Source organism: Alternaria ethzedia, assembly GCF_023757985.1.
Source record: "Alternaria ethzedia strain BMP 0044 chromosome Unknown scaffold_69, whole genome shotgun sequence".
NCBI lineage: Eukaryota > Fungi > Ascomycota > Dothideomycetes > Pleosporales > Pleosporaceae > Alternaria > Alternaria ethzedia.
The window spans coordinates 1-7728 of record NW_026056262.1 but is presented as its reverse complement, the minus strand read 5'-3'; the positions used below and the strand labels follow the sequence as shown (position 1 = coordinate 7728).

The 7728-nt window shown below is 28.3% G+C and overlaps 1 non-coding gene across 1 annotated transcript; it reads right to left on the bottom strand.

The window, feature by feature from the left end:
* Positions 1 to 7619: 7619 nt before the first annotated feature.
* Positions 7620 to 7690, bottom strand: J4E87_011069. Its single transcript has one exon. It is a non-coding gene; the product is annotated as a tRNA-Asn (tRNA).
* Positions 7691 to 7728: the final 38 nt, after the last annotated feature.

The window sequence follows — 7728 nt, the reverse complement described above, 5'->3', positions numbered from 1 at the left end:
AGTTTAAGAGCATCGGCAAATGCTTGAAGTAGACCATATCACGAATATCCCCATTTAGCCATTTATATGCATAAAACAGGCAAAGCTTGGGGACTTTCTCCCTAAATAGTGAACTATCCATTTAACGAATATATAAAAAATACATATTCTGTACTTTTTCAAGTAGGGTCTGACTATATCTTAAGCATTATTAATAATAATAACACCAACCACCGTTTAGTCGATGAACTGCACACCATAATAATTATGCTGCTTGGCTGCGGATTACCCATTTCCTTTCGTGCATCCATTTCGATTTTACCATACCACGAGTCATTACCTGTGCCACAATGATGTTACCATACTTGCTTGGTTGAAATAGCTTTAGGGCTTTCCCGTCAATTTGATGATTTATAGCAAAAGGTTTTCTTTCACTTAGGGCTTAATAAAGTTTCTTACACTTTACCTAAAACCTTACACTTTAATACGATAAAAATACAATCCTTTATAATCTTTATGAATGTCCAAGAATTTACTAATTGTTTTAGTACTTATTTTTAGTTCTTTAGCTGCTAAATGTTTTGAACTAAAACTAGGTTTATTAGAGTTTATTAAAATTAATTCACCATCCTTTTTTTTATATACTCAAATGGGAGTAGTCTCATTTTTTGCAATTTTTAAGTTATTTAGTAATTCTTTTTTCTTTAAATAAGTCAACTCATTACTAAAAAAGTACACTAAATAATCACCTTTTTTAGTAGCTATTTCAGTATCTAAGTGGTTTAATACAGATCTGTATTCTACATTAAAATATTCAGCTGCTTTTTGAATACTACTGAATGAATTTGTAATTAATTCTAAAGTTATACCATGATAAGCTCATACTGTACAATTCCTAGTTTTTCTTAATGATGATAATTCAATTAGTTTTTCTAATTCTAGACTACTTAATTCATGAGTAAATAAATAATAACCATTAATACCTCCTTTTATTCATTTATCTAGATGATTAGTAATAACTAAATGTTGCACATTTAATAATCTAGCTACTGCACTTTTAGATTCTAATTCAGTTTTAACTACAGTACCATTAGATTCTATAAAATACATTCAGATGTTTTTAGGTATATTATGATTTAAATTTAATCCATGCATAGCCTCATTAATTAATTTACCTACTAAATCAAAAGATTCTATTTTATTAGTTAAAAATACAAAATTTGTATAGGGCACATATGTATCTAAATACACACTAATAGTTTCCCTAGCTATACTTAATTTTTTAGATAGCTCACTTATAGAGCTAAATGTTTGATAATTAGCACTAACTTGCCCATTGAAATATTCATAGAGATAAAGATTAATACCTTTATATTTTTTATCTAAATTTAATTTTAATTTTCTAAGTCTTAAAATCTCATATAAAGAATCATAAGATTGTATTTGACCAAAATTACTTTTAAAGACAGTATTTAATAAAGGTAAGTATTTTTGCAAGTAAAAATTTTCTCTATCTTCTTGGATATTAAGATCACATAACTCAATAATAGAGAATTCAAAATTATCTCAACCAGTTGAATTAGCAAATTTATGAAATCTATCCTTTAAATCAGAATTCAAATGATCTTTAAATCTTTTGTTAAAATCTTTAGCTCTCCCTATATAAAAAATGCTAGTATCTTTTTTATATCTAAACATATAAATACCTCCTTTACCTTTTAAAGGTTTAAAAAAAGAATTTACTAAAGATGAATTAAGCAAATCAGTACAAGTAAAAAGTACATGATCCGAAAATTCAATAACAGGAGCTTTTCTATTACGGTATAATTCTCTTAAATCATCACAAGAAGAATGATAAAATCTTTTAAAGGTAAGATTAAAATTAGTACAACCCACTGAATTTGGTCCAAGTCTTCTTTGCATGCTAGCCATTGTTTTTCTCTCAGCTATAGTTACAAACGCTACTGTTAATAAAACAGGTACAGTAACAGCCAATACTTCAAGAACAGATATAATGGTTGGAAAATATAACATTTTAAATTTAGAATGATGATCTTAAAATTACATTTAGTTAAAAAGTATAATATAAAGTATATTTTAATATATCATGTTAATTATCTATTTAAACCGCATAGATTATATATTTTAAAATAATGTGTAGTAAGTTTACATGTTTTTTTGTATTAATGGGGCTTTAAGCAAAAGTTACTCTTCTCCCCGTTGCTCTCTAAAATTTAGAGTGCAATTCCATTTTTGCAAATGGGATTTGCTATACGATATAATTAGCATAACAAGTTAACCTAAATATTTTTTTTATTTAGATCTTTTACTAGACTCACCATTTTTATTGGAATAATGATCTCTATATCCTCGTCTAGATTCTTACACACCTCTATCCATTTCGTCTTGAGGATCTGAATCAGACGGGCTATCAATACATTCCGTCATTTTAGATTTACCTTTACCCTTATCAGAAACATTTTCAGTACATCTATGTTTACCTTTATCAGAAGTATTTTTAGTATCTTCCTCTTCATTTAAGTTATAATCATCAGTTTCTGAACCCTCCGGTTCAGAACCCTCCGGTTCAGAACCCTCCGGTTCAGAACCCTCCGGTTCAGAACCCTCAGGTTCTGAAGCATACCAATCAAAACCGTTGTGAAGATCTATGATTCTATGAGTATGGGTATCATATAAAGAATGAACTAAAGAACTTCTACTGCGATAATTATCACCCTCATCGATATCCCAGCTATTTAAATAATTATTTAAATAATCCATTAATTGATCTCTTATATTAGTAACGCCCGTTAAATAATTTAATAAAAAAGTGTTGTGATTTGTCAAAGCAGCAAGCTGCTCTGGATCAGTTTGCTGATCCGTTATTTTCTGATAATTTAACCGTATTGTTTCATTTGTTTCCATAACTGATTCATCATAAGTGCTAAGGGTTCTAGCGATGTCCTCTCTAACTTCACGTAGGAATCTATTAATATTACTTTTTAGATCCAATAAGAAATCCTCGGTAATTATATTAAGATCCTTAATACTCCTGCAAGACTTAAAATAAGGCGTTATATAGTCTTCAAACTCTTTTTCTGTAAAAAAGGCCCCTGTTTCTCTTTTTTTATTGTTAATTTTTTCAAAAGTGTCTATAGTATTTTTACCAGAGCTAGAGGGATTGTTAGACCAAAATTGGGAGGATTTTTCACTTATAGAACTACTCTCATTATCGTTTGTATTAGAATCAACTAAATCAGTAGGTTCTTCGGGTAAAATATCTAAGTCAGAAGAAGGTAGCTCCTCTTTATTGACTTCAGAAGGAGTAGTTGAATAATTGTGAGCAAAAACTACTAAATCATTATCATCAAAAGGAGGCATTTGATTATAATTATATAAAAAGCCTAATGGATTATAATCAAATAAAAAACCAAATCTGTCATAACGATTTAAATCATTATGACACCCTTTAGAGAAAAATGTTTTATTATTTAAAGAGTTTTCACTAGAAAAATTCTTATTCCATTGTTCAACAGGTTCTAAATAAACTTTAGAGAGGTTAAATTCTTGAAGTATACCTTTATTAAAATTAGCATTTAGGTTAACTATTGAGTTGTTGCATAGAATTTTAACTTTACATTGAAGATTAGAATGTTTACAAATGAATTTAGAGATAACATCTGTAAGATAAACTCTATTACTGTTAAATATTATGGCTAATTCCGTTAAAGTACCTTTATATTCAAAAGAAGCTTTCCACTCCCCACTTACAATTTGAGGTATGAATATTGTAGTAAACCTACTTAATTTAATTAAAGGATATACAGGCATAATATTCCTAATTAGGTATTTAGGATTTATTCTAAAAGGAGAAGATCTATTTTTAGAATTATCCACATTTAAACCTTTAACTGTTGATTTTAAATATCTACCAAGTAAAGGTAATTTAGTTAAAATTTTATTTAAACCTTTAGCTAAACTTTCTGAATTAGAATTTTTACCACCTGTATTTTCAATAAATAAACTTATTCTGTTAAACATATTTGTTGCATTAGTTAAACCTAGTCCTATAATAAATTTAACCAAAGGAATAATATAATAAAAGTTTATCCCAGCTAGTATAAAGATAAATATAACACTGGATACACTTAAAGAAAAAGAATTTAAACTAAATTGTTTAGTATAAGCAGATATAACTAAGGTAACAACTATTCTTATTAAAACAACTTTACAGAATAAAGTGTAAAAGAATGATGTAAGATTTAGAGTAGAAATGCTTACACCTAAGCCGCATAAGATTAAGAAAATATTAAGAATAAAGATAAAGATAAACATATATAACATAAACGGTCAAATAACATAAAAATTTTCAACAAAAAATATTAATTTTTCCTTTATAGACTTATTTTTATTACTACCTACTAAGCTAAGAATTATCATAGATATTCCTATTATAAAAAGAGTATCTAGGTAAACGTCATTATATGGATAAACATGTACAGTAACAGCCAATACTTCAAGAACAGACATAATTGTTGGAAAATATAACATTTTAAATTTAGGATGATGATCTTAAAATTACATTTAGTTAAAAAGTATAATATAAAGTCTATTTTAATTAAATCATGGTAATTATCTATTTAATGTGCATCATAGATTATATATTTTATAATAAAGGGTGTATTAACTAATATTTTTAGGGGGCTTTAAGCAAAAGTTTATTTTACTCTTCTCCCCCCCCGCTAATTTCTGTATAAAATGTAGACTGCAATATACCAGTAAATTCAAACTAGGATTTGTTATACTATAATAGATAAAAGTTTACTATAAATAACAAATTTTACCTTTTTCATAACAAGTTAACTGTAATTATGCAATTAATTTAGAATAATCGCTTAGGGATTATAGTCCCCCCTCATGCTTTTATGACAACGATAGTGAAACTTACATTCGCACATAAGGCAATGGTTAACAGGGCCACGGACACCACAACCACAACATCTGTCCGGGCTAATATCACTTAACATACGTGGTATATGTCTTGTTTCTTCGCAACCACAGGAGTTGCATTGACACCATCCACTAGGATGAACACAACCAGGTTTTTTGTTGTCACTTTTTTTACCTTTTGGTGGGTTTTTTACGCCCTCGCCCACCTTATTTCCAGTTTTTTCTTTCCCATCCTTAGCAGGTTCAGCCAGATAAATACCTAATTCTAAGGCTAAAATTGAAATAGCTATAGCAGCTAAAGCTAGAACTAAAGGATAACATTTATCAAATAAACTAGCAGTAAGCTGTATAATGGCTTCCATATTTATCGGTTCCATATTTATAATAGCTACCGGAATAGATAAAAAAGAACTACCCTTAAGAGTGCTATAAGATTTAGCAATAAAGGAAACTGGTGTAGTAGTATCTGCATTATTATATGAAGAAGTTTGTCTACTATCAATAGTTAATGCATTTTTACCTAATTCAAATATAAATCCTAAGGTCAATAGTACAAAAAATACCATCATAATAACTAAACCATAAATATCATTCGTATAACTACTTACACTGTAAGGGTATACTAGTAAGATTTCTAAATCAAATAGAAGAAAAAGAAGTCCAAAGATAAAAAAAGAAACACTAAATTGTGTCCTATTTTGACCTAAGAACGAGTGGAAACCACATTCGAAAACACTATCTTTTTCTTGGTAAGGATTGTGGGGTGCTAAGATTAAATTAACCGCTAATAATATAATAGCTAATATAGGTATAAAAATAATGAAAAAAGTTGTACTTGTCATTTATAAATTAAAAATGATTAATGCTAATATATTAGCTAAACTTAATAATTCTTCAGGTATAAAAATAAATAATGTTATTACTAATGTAATAACTGAAATAGATAAACTTAATGAGGTTGATATAACAATATTGTTTATATTTACGTTCACTTTTTGAACGATAGTATTTTTATCCGTTATTAAACCATCTGCATTAAAATCTATTAGTTCATCGTTTACTAGGTAATCTGGTTTATCAAAAAAGATTTGTTTTATTATAGCTAAATAATATACAGCACTTATAACGCTTGTTAATATAGCAACTAAGCTCATAAAAATATACCCGTTATCAATTGCTGCACTTAAAATCATCTGTTTACCAAAGAACCCTATTAAAGGTGGTATTCCCGCAAAAGAGAATAAAGTTAACCCTAAACTTAAGGCTATAACAGGATTTATGTAGTAATATCCTTTCAACTGATCAATAAGTTGAATAGGAGAATTATTAACATCGGTTAAATTACCATTGTTTTCATTACTATCCTGTTGTTTTTCATTACTATCCTGTTCTTTTCCAATATTTTTGGTAGAATTTGTATTATCTACATAACAATAAAGAGAGTAACCAATAGTTAATAGTAATATAAAAGCATTTAAATTTGAGATAGAGTATTGAATTAAATAGAATATAAAGGCTTGTGTTGATTCTACAGTGTGTATACTTAATCCTAATAATATAAACCCTACGTGTGATATTGTACTAAACGCAAAAAGTCTTTTTATTCTAGACTGTGTTAAACCCACTACAGTTCCCACAACTAAAGATAAAAGAGAGCTAAGTAATAAGCTATTTGTTCAAGAAAAATCTAGATCTAGTATTGGTTTACTTGTATAGTGAACTAATTCTAATAAGAAAATAAAAATAGAAATTTTTGCTATTATAGCTACAAAAGTTGTAACAACAGTAGGAATAGCATCATAAACGTCAGGACTTCAAAAATGGAATGGTGCAGCGGAAACTTTAAATAAGAATCCTACAGCTATAAATAGTAAACTTATGTGTATATAGTAAGATTTATATCAATATAGTAGCCCAGTAAGGTTGTCTTTACTTACATTAGATATGCTAGTTATAATATATAAGCTGTCTAAGTTTGTGGTACCAGAATTTGCATAAAGTAACGCTGTACCTAATAGTATAAAACAGGATGACAATCCCCCTAGTAAAAAATACATAAGACCACCTGAAGTAGCGGGTTCTGAATCTCTATAGATAGTTGATAATAAATACAGTCCATAACTTTGTAATTCTATGGATAGGAATATGGATACTAAATCACTAGTAGAAATTAGAAAAACACTACCTGTAACAATAAATAAGATAATTAAGGAGTATTCTATTATTTTAAACTGCTCTCCCATTTTATTTAAAAGTAAGGTTCCGTAGTAAACTAGTTTTGTAAATAAAAGTCTAGTCGGACTGCTATATTCTTTCAATCAAACTTTTCTAGGGTAAAATGAAGTTAACAATAAGATAACGCTAGTTATTAAAAAGATAAACAGGTGGAAAAAATTCGTAGTAGCCGTAGTATGGAATAACCCACCGAAGATTCCAATACCTTTTGCTAAAAATAAAAGAGATAAATTATCATAAGCTATAAAAGCTGAAATAAGTAAGATAGTAATCGTTACTCTAGAGTACAAGATAGATTTGTCTCGTCTTGATGTAATAGCATTAGATAAAAGTAATAATATTAATGAATTTAGTAACATATCAGAATAGAGAGATTCGAACTCCCCTTTTACATCCTCTAGGGAGTAACAATTTTCCTAACATTATTCTGAAAAATTTTGTAAAGGCAAATGAGAAGCCTTTAAAATGAATCGAACATTTATCAGAATATTAACAGTATTCCGCTCTACCATTGAGCTATAAAGGCTATTAAAGAATGTTATAAAGATATCTAGTCCCCCCCGC